This window comes from Orcinus orca, chromosome 11, assembly GCF_937001465.1.
Source record: "Orcinus orca chromosome 11, mOrcOrc1.1, whole genome shotgun sequence".
Taxonomy (NCBI): Eukaryota; Metazoa; Chordata; class Mammalia; order Artiodactyla; family Delphinidae; genus Orcinus; species Orcinus orca.
The window spans coordinates 19528301-19551931 of NC_064569.1; the positions used below are offsets into that span (position 1 = coordinate 19528301).

The 23631-nt window shown below is 36.4% G+C and overlaps 1 protein-coding gene and 1 long non-coding RNA gene across 8 annotated transcripts in view; one reads left to right on the forward strand and one right to left on the reverse strand.

Annotated features, from left to right (window-relative positions):
- The window catches only part of SOX5 (SRY-box transcription factor 5), a 992020-nt gene that overhangs the window by 624558 nt on the left and 343831 nt on the right, over nt 1–23631 (reverse strand). The gene's annotated exons all lie outside the window — the stretch shown is intronic.
- On the forward strand, nt 1753–23624 carry LOC125960423 (uncharacterized). Of its 2 annotated transcripts, none has more exons than XR_007470074.1 (3): nt 1753–2381; nt 11737–11896; nt 21712–23624. It is a non-coding gene; the product is annotated as an uncharacterized LOC125960423 (long non-coding RNA). The 2 variants fall into 2 exon arrangements; XR_007470075.1 differs by lacking the exon at nt 21712–23624 and adding an exon at nt 14067–14150.

The window sequence follows — 23631 nt, forward strand, 5'->3', positions numbered from 1 at the left end:
AGTCCACTAACATATATTTATTTAATACTTAAAAGTGAAAAAGAAAATACTATTTCCAAAACAATGAGTTAAGATTTTATAAATAAGAAGACATTTGACCTGGGCCTTAAAGGATGGCTAATAGTTGGTTAAGCATCAAGGACAGGGCCCGAGCATGTAGGGTCTTGAATATCAGACTAATAAGTTTGATGTCATTCAGCAGGTCATCCAGGGAGCCATTACCATATCTGAACAGGGGAGTAACAGGACCAGAGCTGTGATTTAGGAAGACTAATCCATTTGTAGTGTGTACAACAGATTATCACAGGTTTATTAACCTCTTATCACAGCTAAGAGGTTAATAAAATGCTGCTGGTAATAAGAAGTGACGATGACCTACACATTCTCTTCTAATGAAGGAGATGTGTAATTATAGGACATGTTTTCCAAAAATGATTTGTTGAAAATGATATTACACTAGCTTCAGTGACACTGTGTGAGTTATATTCCATCAGAAAATATTATCTACAAGGATAGAAAACCTAAAGTGGGTGCCTACCCTAAGTCAAGTATACCACATCCCACCTGATTTTTGCTACAATAACTTTTCCCCATACGTGTCTCAAAGTTTCCTCTCACTCATTGGCAGTCATTGGAAACTTCCTCAATGGTCAGGACTTTGAGATGGCTGTTAGAACTTGAACTCTTATAGTCTCTCCTTGACTTCTAATTGATGAAATATATGATGAAATATATGATGAAAGCATAAGAAACAGGAACATGCCTGTTCTCGAATACTTCAAAGGCCTAAGAGCCAGAGATCCATCCATATTAAATAAACCCTTATTTGTCTATTAATTCATAAGTTTGAAACTCTGTGGAATTTATTTTTGTAAGAGAGTGCTTTCTCACATTCATGTTATCAGCCATATTCAGGATTCATATTCTTCCTTGGGGCGCTGTTGAGAGGTGATTTTAAATATCATTCTCTAACACTGTATGAATGCAGTACAAAATTAGTGGGTAGTTTCCAAGAAAGGACACCAAGTAAGTAAGAGTGTTTCTCAAGTCTCACTCAGGAGGTCTAATCTTAACACCTAATTCTCCCTCAGTGAAAGTTTGGTATCACCTTCAAATGAAGTCTTTGAGAAAAGCAGTGTATCAAAATCTACAATTCCTTATAAACAGCTCTTCTTTTTCACTCTATAATTCTAGCTCTTAGCCACAATCACTTCATTTCATTTTTCAAGTAAAGTCATATTGTACTTCTTTTTCATTGGCCCTATACACTATTTTCTTCCTATGAAAACTTTATGCAAAGAATTTTATGCATACATGCTTTATAAAATCATGAAATCAAGACATTGCGCAAATATGAAGACATATTGAGATAAGTTTCCAAACTGGGCCACATTCCAAATACTCAACTTATCCATGGTAGATATCCTACAGCTCTTACAATAGGAGAAGAAAGGCTTCTACTTATGACAGAACAAAAATATACTAATTCAAAAGAGAAAATTTAAGCAATGATGTATTTACCTTGCAAATATTTGTTTCCTTCAGGTAGGCAATGAGAAAAATTTTAAAGTTCCATGTTCAACAGTCCTAGTCGCAAATTTATGCTTCTTTTAGAGATAAAGATGAGAATTTTGGGAGAATCATGTGACCAAAGAAATCAATATTGAAAATGCAAAATTAAGCCTCAGTCTCAGGAAACCAAGCAGAATTGTGAAAACATGGTTCCTGTACTGGGACAGAATCCACCAAAGAAAGGAGATTCATTTTTATTTCCAAACACCAGGACATCACTTGTGGACACATGCATATACGTAGATAGATGGAGAAAACAGGTATTACTGAAACACTGATTCATAAAATTCTATCAGGAGAAAGAATTCAGATACAGTAAATGCATTCCTACTCTGAAGGCAAAAGAGTTCTTAAAAACCTGTATGGTAGTCTCCTCTTTTGGAGAGTCGTCTCTGATTGCTCTTTTCCTCTATGATGAGAATGTGGCAAGATGGGGAAAAGGGGGATTTTACAAATTACTGTGGCTCTGTCAAGCCCCAGTGACAGTCAGTGTCAGTGACATCATGTGCTATCAGTGATATCATACGTCTTTATGATTCAGGTTGTCTTTGAAACCACTGTTGGCAACAATAGCCTCTTAGGTAAGCTTTGTATTTCATCCAGGACTGGAGGACATCCCAAGAAAAATTCCCGTGGCAATTAAATTATGACATGCCATAGATTTAAGATGCATCACAATATCATATGTTTAAAAAGTGCTAGTATGTGTCTTAAACCAATGAATTTCCTTGTAACTTTTGTACGACGATTACAGAAACTTCAAGGAGAAAAAGTTGATTGATGGCTGAGAGAAAACAGAACCAAATAAAGTAGGAAATCATCTTTTAGTTTGAGATAAAAGTGAAGACAATGAGAATCAGAATTTATGTAAATTCTCTCTTCTCCTGCCCTATGTGAATTTGGGAGTGAGACAGGAGGTGGCCAGTAGAAGAGTTTAGAGCAGGAAAGCCAAAGAGAATGATATTGATATGAGTTACTTCCCTGTCTGGTCTCAAACCAGGCAGACCTCTTAGTTCGAGATGCCAGGACCCCACTTTTTAGCACAAGTTCAGTAACTTAATGTTTGTGTTTTGCTTCCTTACTGAGTCCACACTTAGTTTCCATGATTTTTACCTCAGGTCTCTGCCATAAGGTTCTTTACCTTGTTGAAAATAGTCTCCTAGGATTGTCTGCTACTTCTGCTCAGGGTCTCTGATACTCACAGCCAGCTTATCATTTTGATCGTTTCCTACTATTTGTTGATGGAATTTCCAGTCATGACAGGCCACCCTTATTCCCAGGAACACCCCACTGCCCACAGCTAGACATTCAGTGCCTGTCCGACAAGATATTTTCCTACCCTGAGGTTACCTGATGCTTTGTATGAGCTTCCCCATATTGCTAAGATCTGTTCCAATTGCCTACTCCTTCTGGGTGATTTACTCTGATACTCAGTTTTCAAGCCTTCTGCACTCCCAATGACAACTGAGCTCTGATTCGGTCAGGTACAGATATTTTCATATTAACTTGGCATGGCAAGGAAGTGTTAAAGTCTTTCATTTGTTTATGTGCCCTAGATATGGTAAAAAGATGAATTAGAGAAAAAGCAAAACTATCCAGTATTGGGAAGAGAACATTTCAGAGGCTGTGACATTGCAGAAGAGAAATACTTCACCATAAAGAACCCAGAATAGCTTTAATCTTAAACTAAGATTCCAGAAAATCTATGAAGAGTAATTTCTAATTGAGGAGTATATGTAAGACCAATCTGATGAAAGATAAAATATTAGTGAGGTATAAACAACAAGGTCCTACTGTATAACACAGGGAACTATATTCATTATCCTATGATAAAACATAATGGACAAGAGCATGAAAAAGAATATATATATGTATAACTGAGTCACTTTTCTGTACAGCAGAAATTAATGCAACACTGTAAATCAACTATACTTCAATAAAATTGTAAAAATAATAATAATATTAGTAAGGAAAGTACTATATTGTAGATTAGAGATTACTTCAAAAGAGAATGTATTTTCTTCCATTTGGAAAAAACTGTTTCAGTAGGTAGGTCAAAATATTACAATCATTCCTATTCACAATGAAAAAACTGAGACAAGGAAGTTAAGGAACTTACCCATTTGGAAATCATAGACTTTGTAAGAGCCAGCATTAAAAAACAGCTCTTTTGACACATGAGCTTATGCTTTTTCTACTATATAATGCTGTTGGCAGGGTAGGTTTTGAGATTAATGGATGAAATTTATGCTTGGGTTAGAACAAAATTACTCTGAATTTTGTTTTATCATTTTCCTTGCTGAATAAATAAAATAACAACAAAACTAAAAAAAAAAAAAAAAATCACTTTCAACCCAGTAGGGATGTAATAGGATGAATACTTGGTACAGTGTTTTTTGGACCAAATAAAATATCTTCAAGGGTAATACATCAAATGCAGTTCTTTTAATATGGATGGCATCCAATAAATGTTGATTTGATAGAATTTTATCTTCCTGTAGATTATGAAAAATGATCATGAGTGAAATATCTAATTCAAAACATGGCCATCAAAATTATGACATATCAAAATATTGCTCTTAAAATCAGATACATATCCTTCTGCCTTACAAATCCTAATTTAACATGCTTATCAATGGGATGAAAAGATTGACATTTAACATGGAAATGAACCATGTCATTCTTGGGCTCAAATGGAACTTTACCATTTTTTAATTCGAAGTGAACTAACACTTCTCATATTCTCTTGTGATGCCCTCCTCAAACCCAGCAAGTGTCATTCATCTTCTCTGCCTTCCAGAGTCCTCCTCCAAGGTAAAGGAGGTACATTTGGACCGTATCTCAAAGAGCAGCCCACGTCTATCACCATATTTGTCGCTCCTCATGCCACTATTCCTTTTCATTTGTTCTTTTATATGTGTCTCTTAAAAAATTAAACTAAAACAGAGTGTAAAAGGATGGAACACAAATCATTAATGCAGGCTGAAATAATACACATCTAACAAAACTCTTCAGTTCTATTCTGGTATAGCCTAAAGAAGATTAAAAGCACACAGAGAGCTTAAAACCAAGGAGAGATGCACCCCCCAAAAACTATATATGCAAGCAACAATAACAATAAAAACCCCAAACAAACAAATAAGCAGAAACAGAACCTGCAGGAAGACATTAGAAGGCAGAATACAATTAACAGATTTGGAAACTGACCAGGACACTGTGGTTAAAACCCTTTCTGCTGCAAAGGTTCTGAGGAATCTTTAATGACTACAAATGGTCAGGACTTCAGGTCGGCACCTCATTTGAAAGATGGTGACAACCAGCAGCTAGTCCTGCCTGCCACTACCCAGGGACTGGAGTCAATTCTGACTCAGAGAATAAAAGGCCACCTACCGCAATCACTAACAACATTTTCTATCCTTGGCTGCCTTTGCTAACAGATCTACGTGAAGCAAATTACTTAAATATCTCAAGTATCGCTGCCATATTCTAATTAAAATACACAGTGGTATCATTCTTCATCTCTGTATAGAATTATGAATTAATGCTATGCACACTCCTTGGGTGAAATGTGTTAAGTCCTACTCCTTGGCGAATACTGAGTAATGAGTACACACCTATCAGGTAGGCATTAGATGCCTGTTTTTATATTCTCTGTATACTTACTATCACACTACCGTACTTTTGCCTCTTATATGTTTTAAGAAACTGACCCAAGTGAAGTAATTAAAATACATCACAGTAGTACAAGTGAAATTTGGAAAACTGCCAACGTCTTCAAGAACTTATAATTTTCCTTTTCAGAGGAAAAAAGTAGTTTTGACATCTTTGTGCAAAACAGTCACTAACAGTTACTTACAATTTCAGGAAAATCACTGTTTTAATCATGACCTTTCAGCTGTCCTTGATTGAAAAATTTAGCCACCTACAGAAATAATTCTGTTGGGCCCTCATCTCTCTACTGATTGACTGATGGCCTCATGTGGTTCTACATGTTCACAATTACAAGTAAAACTATATAAAAGCGGCAGAGCTTAGCTTCCATCTAAGTAGATAAGAATAAAATAGTTCTAATTGACAATTAAGGGGACTATCTTTAAGTGACATCTTTCCCATGTACCTGTATCGAAATCAAACAGTACATTTTTCTCTGATTAAATATCTATTCTTTTGGTCACCATTCACTACAACCACTAATTTATCATCCATTGTGTAAAAGACACTGTATTACACTCTGTTGGGAGTGATGGAATGTGGATAAAACAGTTTCTGCATTAGAGAACCTATTTTCTGATGAAACACTCAATAGGCGAACTAATATATAATAAATATGGACACTATACATACACATGTGGAGAGGTCTGCTTGTATATGCATACACATAGATAAAAATTGGGTTTGGTTAAATATATTTATATAAAAATTTATACTTATACTTCAGGAACAATATATCAATATATACTTAAACTTGTATAAATATACTATGTATAAATATCTACATACTATGTTATAACAGAAAACTTTTTCTAAGATATTAGAAGTCCCTAGGTGTTGGTCCATGAGTTTTTCAGTGGAAATGAAAACAAAGACTCATCCTACTAGTTAAAGGTTTCCCACCTACTGTATAAGCAACAAAAATAGAGCTTGCATTCAGGACTCCTGTTAGAAGTTTATTGAAGCTCTGTGAGGCTGGAAAGCTTTTAGGAGTTCAGCTTCATTCAATACCCTCAAAAAAAAAAGACTTAAAAAGATTTTTCTCTTTGTATTCAATTTCTATGAGTAATCTCCAATTTACACCTTATACCCAACCCAGAAATTGAATTAATCAATACAATTATCTTTTTAGAAATCTTTTTTGTCAACTATAGGAGTTCACAGAATAGAAAGAAAGATTGAGATTCCTCAGATAGTAGACTTTATGGCAAGATTCAGCTATATTGAAGGGCTGGCATTAGAAATGGGCATGGTATAGGCTTCAATACTATGTTTTGGGCGATTACAAAAATTAAGTGAACCTTATCTCTAAAACACAAATCAGTTATCTACAGTTGCAGTATACAGTAAATTGTTTTATGGAAAACAACACTAAAATATGTATGTGATCAGATCACGAATACTGATTATCATGAGAAATTCTATACTAAAATAGTCATCTTTCTAAAACAAGTAAATTCACATTTCTGGAAGTCACCAACTTGTTCATAATCACCAATTTTTAAAACTTCACCTCACTTGCTGTTGCTGAAAAAGTCTTAGTAATGGTCTAAGGCCATAATTTCAACATATAAACTAAGAGGAACTAAGATACCTATTCAGCTAATTTAGGCCCATTTAATACTTTCACATGAAATAGTAAAATAATGAGAGCAAAAGATTTTATACTAATTAGCTTTATCATACATATTTACTTTATGCATATAGTAATGTTTGGCAAATTTATCATTAAAAAAGGAAAGAGAAGAATGCAATATACCTGCCCAATTAAAATTAAAAACAGTTAATGAGTAAGAGAGGAAGTTGTCCACCTAAATGATCCTAACTGCTTATCTCTCTAGTCTATATTCCCGATTGCCCAAAGTTCCTCTTGTGGAGCTGAGCCAAATTTGACAAGAATATATGCAATTGATTTCAACGTTAAAAGTCTATAAATCCCTGCTTAAAAAGAATTCAATTAACGAACATCCTCAATCAATTAGAAAACACTGATGTTAGGGATTTATTAAGAACAAATCTAAAACTCCCAAGAAATATCCTGGAGTGAGTGTAGTCAACGTAATTGTTTACATATTTTTCATACATAAAGCCACTGATAAGTATTTATTTGGTTTGGCCCAGCTTTGTACTACCTGCTTTGAAGCACATGATGCTTATATATAAAGCAGTTGAAGATCCATGTTATCAAAACAATATATATATATTAACCACATTCACAATGACATAATAAAACAATAACTGTGTACTACAGATGTGTAAAAACAGAATAACATGCCGTTAGCATCGAGTTAGTCAGAATTCCTGTGAATTATCCTTCTATTGTAATACATCCTACTGACATAAACTCCACAGACAAATCCTATATATATGACAGCATTTTCTAAAGGAAGAAACTGAGGTAGCAGAGAAGACACAGGGAAGATTTTGTCAAAGAGAAGTGGATCAGGTAAAAAAAAATCCACTATATTTTACTGCAGTCTTCAACTAATACTCTCTCACTGCTTAAATGCAAACCTCTTGTTTTTATTCAAACGTTGGGATAAAGGAATAAATAAGTTCATGGAATTTTAGTCTCATGAAGTTGAAAGCATACTGCTTCCTGCGGATAATACACTGATTAGCAGTTTTTGTTTCATCATGCTTGAAGAGGAACATATACAACTCAGAATGGTCTATCCTACAGGAAAATTTCTATCCCAATAATGAACCGTTTGTCAGTTAGCATTTTGGAAGATGGAGGCAGGGTTTACTCACTTGACAGTTTCTCTAAACTTGGGTAATGTTGTCTCAGTTCCCCATTTCCAGACCAATTATTAATATCTCCTTATAAGCAGGTGTGTGCTAAATATTTGCTAAAGATTCTATAGAATATATCCCATCAGAAGATGGATATCTTTCCATTCAAGAGGCATACATTTATACGTGTGTGTGTGTGTTTTAATAAGAATAACCATGGAGGAGACCCTAGACAAAGAAAAATTTCTGGTTTATTTTAAATAATTTAAAAAATTCCCTGTTCCTATTCTTAGGCTATAGGAAAATGCAGTATATCTGGGGGATTAAGAGCCATAACAGAGAACGCTAACTGGCCACCCAATATCCCTTCCCAATAATAAAGCAGACCAGTTAAATGTATAAATAGAATCCTACTAATAGCCCTGAGATAGAAATGGAAGTTGGGAGAAGATTCAGTGAAAACCTTCTAGAAGGGGACAGCTCTGACTGCTTTGGCCTTTCTGTTCTTTGCTGTTTGTGCCTCTCCTACTTCCTGCCTTGATATGAGATAGAGCTACCCTACTAAAGCTGGACCAGGTCTCTTGTGAGCGTTAGAATGAGGATCTTCTACCATAAGTGTGGTGGAAGAGAAAACTGGAGGGAGTCTGGATCCCCAGCAGCATGGCAGAGCAGTTTGGACTGCATCTGACCCTCTTGTATTGTGGAAGATAAAAAAACTCCTATCTGGTTCAAACCACCACCACTCAGGTTTCTGTTACTTGAAACTGAATACAATTCCTAAGCGACAGGGACTCAGAATCTGGTGTCCGATAAAATCCTGTTGTGCCCACTTATGCGTTTGGGGATTGCCTGCTCTCACTTTGCATCAACTTGCTCATCTGTAGAACAAGGACGATAGTGATACCTTTCCCAAAGGGCTGCTCTGATAATTAAATGACATAATTCATCTAATACCATGAACCAAGGTCTATGTGTTTAATGATTATTATTCATTATTATTATTATTAATCTTATCAGGCTATCACACTATAAGAGGGCAGCTCATCCATGAAGTAGGCAAAAGTCAGCCAACGGGACATGGTAGACAGGGAACATGGACCTTCTACCAAAACAACTATCCAACCAGGGGACAGAACAATGTTACAGGAGAAAGGAAGTGGGGGGAGAGAGAGTGCGAGAAGAGTAGTGGTGTAAATTTATGGAATTCTTATCCCCTTGGGTAATGATTTTCTATTTTTCAACCAGATCTTCAGGATGTGATACACACTTCAAAGCCCTCCTTTCCATAAAACTTAAACATACTCTCTAGTTGTTTATTAGAATCTCCTATTTGTGGACATGTTTACATCTATTGTTTTGAAGAACAACAAAAACTAATACGCTCTATGTGATCTCACTGTGTGGCCCATGAGGACAGTCTGTGTTTTTTCTCTTTACCATTGAGTCCCCTGCATGATGATATATGAAATAACCCCATATGTTAACTCTCCGCATTCCAAGTACAGTCTTTCTCATTTGGGTCACAAGCAACCAGAGGAAAAAAATCTTCTGCTTTTACATATGGAAAACCACTGTTTATGTGAAATAATGAAAGAGTTTGAGTGTTATGGGCATTTTTAATTTAGAAGGAAGAAGGGGAAGAGACCTCAAATGCTACTGTGAGGGTTGTATACACCTGCTCCCACAGGGCAAGTCCAGGGTAGGTTGGGGTGAGATGGGAAATCGTATAAACTCCTCTATGTTTATGTGGCCTGCTTTCCGAATGGCACCTTGTGAGACATCAGCCTTGCAGCAGACATCCCATGACAAACTGAAGTAGAGAGAAAGGGCTCAGGTATGGCTGCACAGAGGGTCAAGGTTGCAAAGGCTGTGATGTCCCCTCTTGACTCTCCGTGGTATGGGAGTTAGCTGAGGGAGAGCGCTGATGCTCTGAAGAGGTCTCACTGAGGGTTCTGATAAAGGGGTGCAGATGGAAGCCTCAGCATGGCCGGTGTGGCTGAGGTCATGAGAGATGCCATCGGGGATGCGTGCCCATGACTAGAGATCATGACAGGACAATTATACAGCTCATGTTCTCCAATAACGAACAGGTGAGGGCTGGTAAGCAGACATCACTTCTCACCTTTCTTCCCAACCTTGAGCAGTTAAATGTATCAATATCCATGTGCCTGAACCAAAACACTGGAGTAATTATTTCATGACCCACAATTAAAGCACACTGCAATTTTCAATCATAAGAGCCAATTCTCTCTGAGTCATACATTGAACCAATTAAACCTAGAATCTCTATGCCTGAAAGGATGGCTTCTAATGAAAAAGGTGAACGCTCCTGTCCTCTACATCCAATCATATCTCTCTCTGTTTGCTAAACCAGGGGGAGAAGTTCAACTGCGTGGCTTGGAATGGAGCCCATGCCAGCAGATTGTGCTGGGTAGAAATAACACTAGTCTGTCTAGGTAAGATCGGTGCCAATGGTTCCAACTAAAATTAGAAAAAAGGAGACAGTACCTTGGCTCATGCTTATGTTGGAGACAAGACTCTAACTCCTGCTAAAGCCAAATGATGGCAATTCAATTCCTGCCTGCCAGTTGCAAATCCCTACATTACCACTGCAGTACTATCAAAAGACATTTGTGATCCAGGGCACCTAACGAGAGAGGTGATTTCTCAGATTAGTCACTTAATGGATTAGCCGTTCAAGTGCTAGCAACTCAAAGGTATGCATGCATTTATTCTAAGAAAGGATTTTCCAAACCTATCAGTAGATTATTGGAAATAAAAAAAATTAGTAGGACCTTATTAACGTGGGGTAGATAGAGGATATTACTCATTTATTAATTGTAGTGTAAAACCAAAAAAAAAAAAACAAAATCAAGGATAGAATAAACTCACTCCCTCCACAAAACATCAACAAGAGACCCACAACGCTTTTCATACATTTCAACGAAAATAATTTTGCTCTAATCTAATACGTGTCATAAGAAATCATGCCATAGTGGAAAGAAAGCTGGGCTAGGAATCAAGAAATCTGGGTTCTTTTTCTGGCTCTGTCGCTTATTAACTGTAAAAATGACGCAAAATTTAACCTCGCTGAGCCTCAGTTCCTTGTCTACAAAATCAGTGACTTAGATAAGCATTATCTAGCTCTTCGATTCCGTATTAATCTCTAAATTATTAATGATTAGATTAAATTTTATATTTTATATGGTCTTTGTAACATATTGATATTAAGTCTTTAATATTGATATTGATATTAAGTCTTTAATAAATATTGATATTAAGTCTTTAATAAAGACTTAATATTGATATTAAGTCTTGATATTAAGTCTTTAATAAATCCTGGGTTTGGAAGTCACATATATATAATAGAAAAGGAACTCCTGTTTTAATGGTAAAGAATTAATAGCATTTTTTTAAAATTTCTGTTTCTGTCATGGCAATACACACACTATAAATAGGGACAATATTTGTGTGTCTTAGCAGATACCATAACCTTTTTGGCAAATGTCAAAGTCATATAAAAACTCTGACATCACTCAAAGCATTCTTCGAAGGAAAGAGTGTACTGCCACTGGACAGAAGGAACTTCTCCAATGTCCCGAGTAATTCACAAAGCTAAAAGTCTGGGGAGAGTTTCAGGTGCTGGATGAGATAACACATTCAGAATATTGATCCCAAGGTCTCTGCTAGATTTCAACTGCTTTTCATTCTACATAGGTAAGATAATTGACCTATGGCCTCTAACTCTACTCCCAAGATTTTCAAGCAACCTACAGAATTTTATTCAAATCACCATAATGTTCAAGATGTTCATTAATGTCTCAACACAGCGTCAGAACTCCACTGTTCAAGGCCCCTTTGGAACCAGCCTCTTCCAGTGAGTGGTACCCAGCCCTGGAAGCAGACCTCCAGTCTTCCTGGTTGGTGCTGGACTATCAAAGAACTATCTGCACTGAAGACATTCATAATGTGGCCAACAGGATACTTTCTGCCCTGACTATGGACAACTAGAGTTCTCATTTTATTTCTGGCACTAACTCTTGGGATTCTGGGCAAGTCCTACAATCTCTGTGTTAAATACTATTGATAATGATGCTTCTTGAGTACATGCACTAGAAGAGTTATGTATTCCCAAGTTTGGCAAAAGTACTTCCACTCCATATTGTGCACTAGTGTGGAAGGAAAATCTATATTTTATCTGATGCTAGAAGGTTAGTAAACTCAAGTGAACACTCTGGTTCAGCATACAAATCCTTTCTGTACTTACTAGCTATAGGATTTTGGAAATGCTGAATCTGAGTTTCCTCATCTATAAAAACATAGGTAATGAAATCAGTCTCTCCACCTACATTTTACAACTATGTTAAAGATTAAATTTTTGAGTATGAATGTATGTGAAACCAAGATGGTGGTACACAGAACTCCGTGCAACCACACGTTGCTACTGATCCTTCACTCTAGTCCTTTAATGCTGTCACAAAGCATTCGCAGCACTACCACCACCTCACTGGCATCATCAAGCTCATCATCACCAGACCCTGTTTCTAACTTAAGAATCTGGACTCTCAGAGACCCACTGACTGGCTATGCTGTGTACTGTGCCCATACTTCCTTTCTAGCTTTTATCTGATTATTGATCTCTTCACACACATCCATTGGACTGAATATACCAGCTCTGTCTTCCCTCCCTGGAAATATCCTGGAGTTTTACACCTACCAGAAGATACCTGGTCATTCACAGGCATTAAATGTTGATCTTCACTTGAGTGCTTCTTAAAATTATTGTTGTCGGGCTCTGTACTTGACATGCTCTCCTCTATTGATGTGATTAATTAGAAACCATAGTGCTAAGATCATTAACCTATTTTATTGGCAAATAGACTAGCAAATACAAAGGCATAGTAAGTACCCTCAAGGCTTACACGGTGTATGCCAGAGGCAGTTAACAGAATAAGACCCAATTCACAAGGCAACATACATATCGCTCTATTACGACTGTTTTCTTCCTAGAGCCCAGTGATGTTACCCTCTTACATAGCAAACTATTTCCTTTATGATAATAAAGAAGAATGGGTAATACATACATACATCTTACTTAAGGCACATGTTTTAATTTTTATTTTTCATGTTAACATTTCATTTTGAAATAATTTCAGACTTAGAAAAAAATGCAAAAATAGTACGGAGTTCCCAGCTTCCTGGCATATTAACATCTTCAAATCCACAGTACAATGAGCAAAACTAAGAAATTAACTGAAACAACTGACTGACACACAGACCTTATTCAAATTTCAACAACTGTCCCACTCATGTCTTTTTCTTGGACCATGAGCGAATATTTAGTTATCCTGTCTTCTTAGTCTCTTTCCATTTGGGACAATTCCTCAGTCTTTCTTTGTTTTTCATGACCTTGACACTTTTTAAGAGTACTGCCCAGTTATTTTGTAATATGTCCTTCAATTTGAGTTGTCTGATATTTCCTCATGATAAAATTCATGCATTTTCGGCAAGAACATGACAGAAATGATTTTTTGTGCCTTCCTCAGTGAGTCACAGCAGTGGTACACGATGCTAATAAGTCTCATTACTGGTGATACTAACTTTGATCACTACAAGCATTCTGAGAAGAGATATCTGGACACTATGTAAGTATCCTATTTATCAGCATATTTGCACCACTAATTTAGCATCCAGTCATGATTCTTGCCTGAGAAAATCATTAATGTGGTGTTTACCAAATGGTCATTTTCTATTTCCAACATTCCTTCTACAGTTATTACTTGGTATTCTACTGTTACAAAAAGAGCTTTCTTTCTCCCCCATTTATTATTTTTCAACACTTTTTATAACATCATGGACTATATTGCGTGTAATCCATTACTATCATTATTTCCTTGCTCAAATGTCCCAGATGTGGCCATTGGGAGCCATGTCAAAATGGCTCCTGTGTCCTTTCAACCTGTTTCGATTCTTTTTAGTCATGCCTTACTTTCTTGAACCATAAGATTTTCCAGTTTCTCACCATATAATTTTTCTTCCTGCCCTAGAATCATCCATTTCCACAAGGGTTCTTGGTGTCTTTTATTGGAGAATGATATTCAGAAACCAAGATCTAGGTAGTAGGGGTGCTCATCAGTACTGAGGTATTACTGCTTTTAAGCCCTCTCAGCAGATAGAGCTAGGGAATATATAAATGGACACACACACACACACACACTCACAACTATTTCTTTATAACACACACCATGAGTTTTTATTGATACCTCATTCCATTCAACATCACAGGGTTCATTCTAGCCCTCTTTATTTCTTTTACAGTAGGAAAATGGCTCTCATTATCCACAATCCTAGTATATGCTCAAAGCAGTTCGGAAGTGTTAACTCTCACCTCCATGAAAAGCAGAATTATTAATCTGTATTGTGTGAAAAGCAAATTTTCTGCTGAAAATACAATAGTTCATTTTTTTTAAATCTTAGAGTATAAAGTCAAAAATCTGTTTGGCAAAGTTACTTAAATTTGCTCTTTGCCCCCACCTCCTTCATTTGTAATTCATATGAATACAATTAATCAAATTTGTTATTTTTTGTTTTCATGTGAGGCTCCCTAAACACCCTAGCTCATTTTAATTAATTATTTGTTTTTGAGTATGCCAAACATTAACACAGTTCCAAAAATGAGATCTATACAAAAGAAAAAGGATATTCAGATAAGTGTCACACTCTCCTGTCACCACTTGTACCTTATTTTCATTCTCTCAATACCCATTTGCTGGGCCCAACCTCTGTAAGTAAAAACCAATTTCATGAGTTTCCAGCTTATCTTTCCTATTTTTTTTTGCCCCAATTAGCAGATACAAGTGTATTTTCTTATTTCCCTTTCATTCTAGATATTACTTTTCTGCACTTTTTTCACTTAGCAGTATAGACTGGAAATTACTCCGTATCCTTTCATTCTTTTTACAGCTGCACGGTACCTCATTATGTGGCGATTCCATAGCGTTCTAATGTATTCAGCTATTCTCCTATGCATGAGCATTTAGGTAGTTTTTAATATTTTACAATTATAAACAATGCCACAATGATTAAACTTGGGCACGTGACCCTCATATTGTCAAAGATGTATCTTCAGGATAAATTCCAAAAAATGGGATTGCTGGATCAAATAGTGTGTATATGTAGATGTGTTAGATATTGCCTAATTCCTGTCCAAAGGCTTGTACTAATTTTCATGCCATTTGGCAATGTAAGAGAATAAAACCTCTGTTTTCAACTCTTCCCCCAAATCATTTTAGCAGAGATGCTGAGCGGCATTTGAGTGTTGATTTATGTTTACCTCTTGTCTCTGAGTACAGATATCATCTAACCATGGTGCTAACAATCAAAGAAAAAGTTTACATAAATGTAAAAGAAGAAGAATAGAAAGAACAAGGAACTGGGAAAAAATCACTGGAAAAAAAATAGTTGGCTTTGATCACAACGGCTCAGGGTGAAAATACGTAGCATCTTTCCTTTGAAAACTTAAAAAACCAAGCTTTTACAGTAATTTTTTCCATGGCCAAGATTAAGCCCTACCTCCATTTTTTTTTTTTTTTTTGCTGCACCATGCAGCTTATGGGATCTCAGTTCCCCTATCAGGGATTGATCCTGGGCCACGGCAGTGAAAGCCCAGAATCCTAACCACTAGGCCATCAGGGAACTCTCTAGTCCTGCCTCCTTTATGTCCACTAGACCTATACCAATACAACAAGTGGCACACAGCATCTGAGTTATCTGCTAAAATGTCTGTCTTGCATTAAAGATTTTAATTTTGAAGTGGAGACCATATATTGATCCACATATTTACCTCAATTTCTAGCACAAAATTTAACATGTAACCTTCCTGATAAAAGTGTGTTAGAAGTTCATTAATATAAAAACAAACATTCTCTGGGTGCTCACTCTGTGCCAGACACCATCCTAAATGTTTCACATGTATTGTCTCATTACATCCACGGAACAATCATACAAGGTTGGTTTTGTTATTATTCCCAATTTATAGATGAGGAAACAAAGACTTAGAGAAGACGCATAACTTGCCTACAATAATACATCATGCAGAAAAAGAGTTGGGACTTGAGTAGGATTTGAACTGAGGTCTGTCTCATTCCAAAGCCCATGCTTCTTTGCTTCCCCCTCAATGGCACTTAGAAATAGGAGCCTTCCTGATGTCCCACACGTCACACTTATGTAGGCTAGTTCTAACTCTGCCTACTATAAGGCCAGAGCTAATTCTATATTATGGCTCTCAGGCCAGTATGTCGCTATTAAGAAGGGAAGGAAAGGCGGTAATTTCAGTGGTTTCCAAATAGACTCTTAAAAAGCTTTCTGAGATTTTTACCTTTTGGCAAACAAAGCTTTGGCTCCTCTGATACATGCACACATTTATTACACCCTTGTGACTGTGGTTTACATATAAGCATCTTATTAAAAGAGTTTTTTAAAAACTGAAATGTGATTCCCTTCCTGACAGCAAAGGAAAAATAAAAAGATGTTCTTTGCCCTCCTGTTCTAATCTGTGTTTGGAAGTCAAGTCTGCAATTCCCAGAACTCTATCACCAGCTTGTTACATTTCCATAAATCTGTCCAAGAATACAACACTGTTCACACAAAAAAATGTAATATAAACTGTAAAACACATGCACTTGATACCTGGATCCAATTTGCCCCCATTTTGTATGTAAGTCAAAATAAGGCGATGCTTTAAGTCTTTGAAATGACAATATCACATTATTTAGATAAATGCCACCCAATCATGATTGAAATTCTGATAGCATGTGCCTTACTGGTAAAAGAAAAATACCTGTAATGCATAGTTTAAATCATTACTTTGAAACAAAAGCTTCTTTTCTACAATGCTTATTTATTTTTTGAGACCAACTCAGCAGGGCTATGTATTTTATTAAAATTGCCTTCAGACTGCTAATGGCAGGGCGTCTGTTAGCACAGGAAAAGTGATGGCAGTTTGACTCCTATTCCTAATATTGGGAGTTAGTCCAGACACTTAAGAGCCAGAACTCTGCTGTGCATTTGACTATGTTATCAACACTTTACTTGCTAATGATACTAGTGACAGCATTTCAATATGATGGGTCAGACTTAAATAGGAAAGCTTATAATTGTGCTTACAGAACCAAAGAAACTCCCTCCCCCCTCCCCACAAGAATATCCCTTTTATCAGCAGATCAGCTGGTGTTAAGCTTCATGACTGGGAATTATTTGGTAAGCTTCTGCTCAATATTTTTTTCTCCTTTTCCACTTCCCACCTTGAATGGAGAGCCTCCATCAGCACCTGATATCTACCCGTTCAGAAAATGACAACTGAAAGCCTTCCCGTGGTGCAGCCATGTGCCAACTACCCAGCAGAAGGTCACACTGATGACTTCCCTGTGGCTTTTATTTTCCCCAGGGAAATCCACAGCCAGGGCTGACTGCTTGCCAAATATGCCGAGTGCCACAAACCAGCAGTGCTAAGAACCCCCCATCCTTCTTGATGGGAAGCAGTAAGCAACTGTGCTGAACACCTGTGTCAGCTCCTGTTTCTGGGGACACCCCAGGCAAGCACTCATTCAGCACTCAGGGATAGGGCTCCCCTCTTCTAACTGGTACTTCTGTCCAAAAACTTCTCAGTAGTCGTATGATAATAGTTATGTTTGTCAGATCTCTATAACACCAGCGTGTTTAACTACTGTTGAGGATGATTTAAATCATTTATGAGTTAAGTATTTTACTCTAATCATCTAAAGGGAATCAGGATAATGAATGTATTTCCTATTATCATAAATGTAAAAGTAACACTCTCCATCACTTCCTCCAACCAACTTGAGGAAGAGGAGACATAGTCTGAGATTTGGATGGCATGATTCCATAGATGGACAAGATCTAAATCAATCAGTATTCTTCCTATAACTAACTGGGAATAATATGCTGAACTGAACCGGTGAAAATTCTAGTCAAGAATGGATGGAGAAAAATCAGGCAATATAACTAAAAGATTGCCTGCCACAGGTTAAGACTTAGTAAGAATATATGAATGAATGAATGAATGAACCAATGAATGACGGAACATCTAAACAATTTTCAATACTTCAAAAAATTCCATAATCCAGAAATGATTATATTCTAGGGAGCCAACTGAGTCTGCACTTACTGTTTATGATTTGCAGACTACTCAGGCAGGACTTGTGCAGAGATTAAAAATAAATAAATGAATAAAGAAACCAAAGCCTACTTCAGGACCACATAACTTGTCAAGCAGCAAAACTACAATTCAAGCTTCAGAGTTTCTTCTACTTTGACTGTTCCATTTGGTCTTCTCCAAAATTCCACATGGCATTCAGACTGTTGGTCTTTCAGGGTGTTTCCTAAGCCTGGATTGCTCTTCCACCAAGGAGGCAAATTTTGCTATTGGATGTAATCTCGCATAGCTTCATTCTCAACTCCCCTGCCCAGTTCCAGAATCTCTGCATGGAATGCTTCTTCGATATATCAACATTGGTATTTCAAATGTACAGACGCTCAAAACAATTCACTTACCTCCCACTAATTAAAAATATGTAAATAAATACAAACAATTAAATTTTCCAATTTCCTATATCTGTGAATTGCATGGCTTATATTTCAATTACTTAAGGTTAAAATTCATCCCTTATTGCTCCAGAAAGTCTACCCTAACGATTCCGTCTTTGGATTTCTGCTCCTATCTGTCCCCAGGTTTTACCATCTTGGTCCTGAATTTCTGGATCTCTTGCTTAAATGACTACAATGGTCTCCTACCTTCCCCTTTTAGCTTCTCCCCTTTCAATCAACCTCATACTGCCAGCATATTAACTAATTAATCCAAGGCATAGACCTAATCACCACCCACGTTCCCTTAAAAAACAAACAAAAATTTTTAATGGCTCCCCAAGTCCTCTTAAGTCTAATCACTAGCATGAGATTCAAAGTCCCCTTTACAGATTTGAACTGTAAAGTTTCTTTATGTTGTAAACAGCCCACCATATCTTTACAGTTATTATCTCCCTTTTGTATACCCTGTGCTGAATCCAAACTTACCCAAGCCGAAAAAGACACTTAAGATACCAGGATCTTAAATATATACTAGTTAAGCCCTACCAGTATCTAACATCTCTGCTAGGAAAATCATCCTTTAAGATCCAGCTCAAATACTCTTTTGTTTATGAAACTTTCTTTCTCTTTTCTATGAACCCTCATAGAACGTCAGGTTGTAGCTCTTTTGTAAGCTTTTTGACATTATATCTCACACTATAATATTTGGTTCATTTAGCACAAGCTATAAGCAAAGCACTTTGAAAAATATTTTAGGGATACAGTGGAGAACAAGACATTCATTCAGCAAAATGCAAAGAGAAAAAAAAACTTTTTTAACTGGAGTGGAAAGTGGAAACTCATTCAAGCAGTTGAAAGAACTCAAGGGCCGAATAAGATAATGACTGACAATCACCATATGGATTTAGTGTGATGGAGATAACTGATGACCTTAGCAATGGTTGGCAGGATAGAAGTAGAAGAGGACTGACGAGCAAGAAGGAAGAAAGAAAATGGAGACAGTAAGTTAAAACTTGGGGAAAATAAGTATATGAAGGGAGTGGTAGCTGGAGGGAAAAGTAAGATCAAAGGGAAGCTTTTGTTTATTTATTATTTAAGAGAGGAAACTTGACATGTTTAACCATTAAAGTTTCCAATAAAGAAGAAGTTGAAGATACTCAATTGAAGAATCAACGTTTTTGGAACTGCCAGAGGAAGTAGGTTTAAGCATGGGGGAGGAACTGGCCCTTCCAGGAGAAGGAGAACCTCCCAGCAAAAAAGGGACTGGAATCACAGCAGATTCAACAATTTTAGGTGCATATGTGAAGCTGAGGCTGCATACCCTCTCCTTCAAAAAACAGTGTCAAAGAGTAATTTCCTTATTTCTCCGTTTAAACATAAACCTGATTCTTATTCTTACGACTAAAAGGGAAAGAATTTAGAATAAACAAGAATTTTTAAGAAAATTATACTAAGTATTCATAAGCAAACAGATTTATATATTTGTTTATGAAAACAAAATATATATTTATTACATGAATATTCTAAAAGTCAAATAATGAAAATCTAAGCTTATATACCTACTTATAGTTTTAAGATAGTTTTTAATGCATTGATTCAAAAGTCTGACACATTTCTAGTAAACAGTTATTAGGCAATTGGAAACTTCTGCCGTAAGACTGATAGGAGAAGGCACTCCCACCTCCTCAACTCCTTTTTCAATAATCACTTTGATTCTTTGACATGACAGTAATAATAAGTTTAGAAATAACCCTTCCTTCCAAATATCAATAATACCTTCTATAACCTAATTTTTCTGAAAATAAATATGAACATTTTCCTCTGTTATTTATATAGTATATCCCTATTTTTTCATTTATATTAAAAATGGTCACTTCTAACATAAGTGATTCCTAATTCAACCGATTTTTATTTACACATTGCACACATTGGTTTAACAAATGTAAAGGAACTGCAGAGATAACAGTAGCAATGCAATTCTCCTTATGGGAGAAGCAGGGGTCGTCATTTAGCAGGCAAACACAGGTTAAAGACCTCAAGTCATCCTCCTGGTAGGTTTCAGAGCTGGTTCCAGAATTCATGCCCTATAAGTCCTATGAAGCTGTTTTGTTTTGTTTTTTTTAAACTGATCCGTGTTTCCTTCTCATAGTCTTATCAATCATGTGATCATTACAATAAACCATAACATTATTTTCAAATATCCTCCCTTACAACTAGGAGATAAAAATTCATGACTTGTTTATGGACTTACACAAGGCTATGTAGTTTTGGCTGAAATTAAAAATGACAAACAAATGGGAAATTCAGCTATGCAAAGCAACTAACTGGACACACCAATTTCTAAATATTACATACCCTTGTCATTAATGTGCCTATTATGAAAAAATAAGTTATACAGAACCGAAGAACATGATTCAAAATCAAAAGAATTCTGCAAATTAAAGACATGAAAACGAAAAATGATAGCTCTACTATTTAACATGAGCTCCCTGAACACAATCATCAGTCAAAATCTTAATCAGATAATGTTGCCCTAATCGTTGTTAAAGTCTATTTTCATTCATAATTTATATTCTGTGTATAAAGAAAGAAATTTTTAATGTTTTACCCAAGCTGTAAGTCCAAGTGATCCTTAAACCTTGAGAGCCACATCATGCCCCTTTATTGGCTGAAAGCCCCTTAATGATTCCCATCTCACTCAGAATAATAGTCAAGGTCCCGCCATCGTCTACCAGGCCTTACAAAATGGTCATCACAACATCCTACCCTTTCTCATCTCTTACTTGTCCACTCCATACTCTCTCTGGCCACAGTGCCCTTCTTGACGCTCCTTCAACATACCAAGCACACTCATTATACTTGTTCTTCCCACAGAATGTAACTCTCTTCACCCATAAATCTAAATCATTCCCTCTCACTACATTCAAGTCTGTGCTCCGTTCTCTCCTTTTCAGAAAGGCCTACCCTAGACATGGTATTGGATACAGTCTCCCACCATCCTCAATTTACTCTGCTTTATTTCCTCCTTAGCATGTATCCCCATTAACACATATATTAAAATCCTCGTGTTATGTTTTCCTCCACTAGAATGAAAACTCCAGAAGAGTAGGAATTTCTGTTATATGTATGAATGAATGACCATCTTATCGTTTCATCCAGCTGAATAGGGAACTTCTCCAGAGAAACAACAGTAAAAAAAAATCTTAACATTCTTGAGTTCTTCAAATATCAATACAATTCAAAGTCAAGTATGAGTATCAATGGTATTCTTTATAAAATATAAATTGGTGAAGATGACAAATGATGATGGTATTTTTTATGTGTGTGTACAATGTTGTGTGCACAATGTGGTGTGCACAGTTGTTTGTGTTCCATAACCTGTAAGGCACGTAATTCAGTGGGTCTGCATCATATCAAGAAACACAGATTAATCTCTGTTACTAATATTTCATGTGACAGTGGGAAGCAAGGTAGGTTTGTAAAATAGATGCATTAGACTGAAGTTCTTTCTATGTGTCAAGACTATAAGGGATCTATGAGGTCTCTTCCTTCTTGATCTCACTTCCAAACAGGAAAAACTCAAACAACTGTATTCAGTTTAACATCAATATATACATACAGCTGGATGCCAAGAAAATGCACTACTTTTGGCTTCAATTTATTTCTTTATAATGTTTAGTTCAATGATATTTATAAGCTGAAAATTGGGAGATGTTTACTACCAGAAAACTCTTTATACACGTATCACCAAAAAGTGGTTCTCAACTCTGCAAGAATCAGTGCAGACATGCTTACAAACCCAATTACTTGGGCATATCATTCTAAACACAGCTTTTTGCAAGACTCTTTCTTAATTTAGCCAAGAACAGAGACCCGAGTATATACAATGCATCAAGATATACTTGAAATTATCTTTCCTTTAAGCTGGAGAGTGGTGTTCTCTCAAGATGCATACAATAATAATCTGTTTAGTCCATAATTCTAGAAAATAACTAAATCCCTGAAGTATCCTGGCAGAAGAACTTTAAGCTTAGATCCTTTCTGAATAAGCCATTTCACTTGAAGAGATGTGATCAGACTGAAGAACAAAGCTATTTATCTCTCTGTGTGATGGAACCCGAAAAGCCCACTGGTAGCTGCTCTCCAGGAGGCCTGGATGTGGACAAGCTAAGTCAAATTCCAGGAGAGTTGTGGAAGTGGTAACACTAGAGGGGTAACAGAAAGGGAGAGGACTCCCAAGCTTCTATAAATAACTAAGCAATAGTAGCAAGAGTTGTAATCACTATTTAAGACAACCGGTAGTCTTCCTTGAAGCAGGAGATGAACACGAGCCATCAGTCACTCATGGTGACACACAGGGAAATGGGGACTGCAAAGGCCAGCATGGCTGCATCCAGCTTACTGAGGAGTGTGACTTACACTAAACTTTCCACAATGGCTGACAAATGCTCACAGTAGACCCTTTGACTAATTAACCTTCAATTTACATATGGTAGTCAACATTCAGTAGTTAAAATTAGCGTTGGTAAACAGATTGACTCTAAGAGCATCAAGAGCTTTTAGAGGTGTCCCTGTGCCCAGAGAACAGGGCAGAAAAGAAAGGAAACTTGACTTTCATGATCCAAGTGTTCTCCCACTACAGTTACATAATTAGTAACACTGTATATGTTTTAAAGTTTTGATTCTGGAAAAGTCATCAAAAAGTCTTCATTTCAAAATTGTTTACACCCTAAAAAGGATAATAGAAATCAGGGTAACTGTGTACCATATTAGGTAAGAAATCTTCTATTCCTGAAAATCTCTTCGAATTATTTTTTCATCTTCAAATCCTAAAAAGAGAATGCCTAAATGCTGGACTTATTATCTAAAGGCTTTAGTCATTACTTGCAAAACTGAAGACCACACCAAGTAAGCATGGATAAGAAATAAACAAGTGGCAAGAGATCAAGAACTCCAAAATTAATGACAAAAGAATGATCAGCAAATGATAATAATACAATGTTCTGA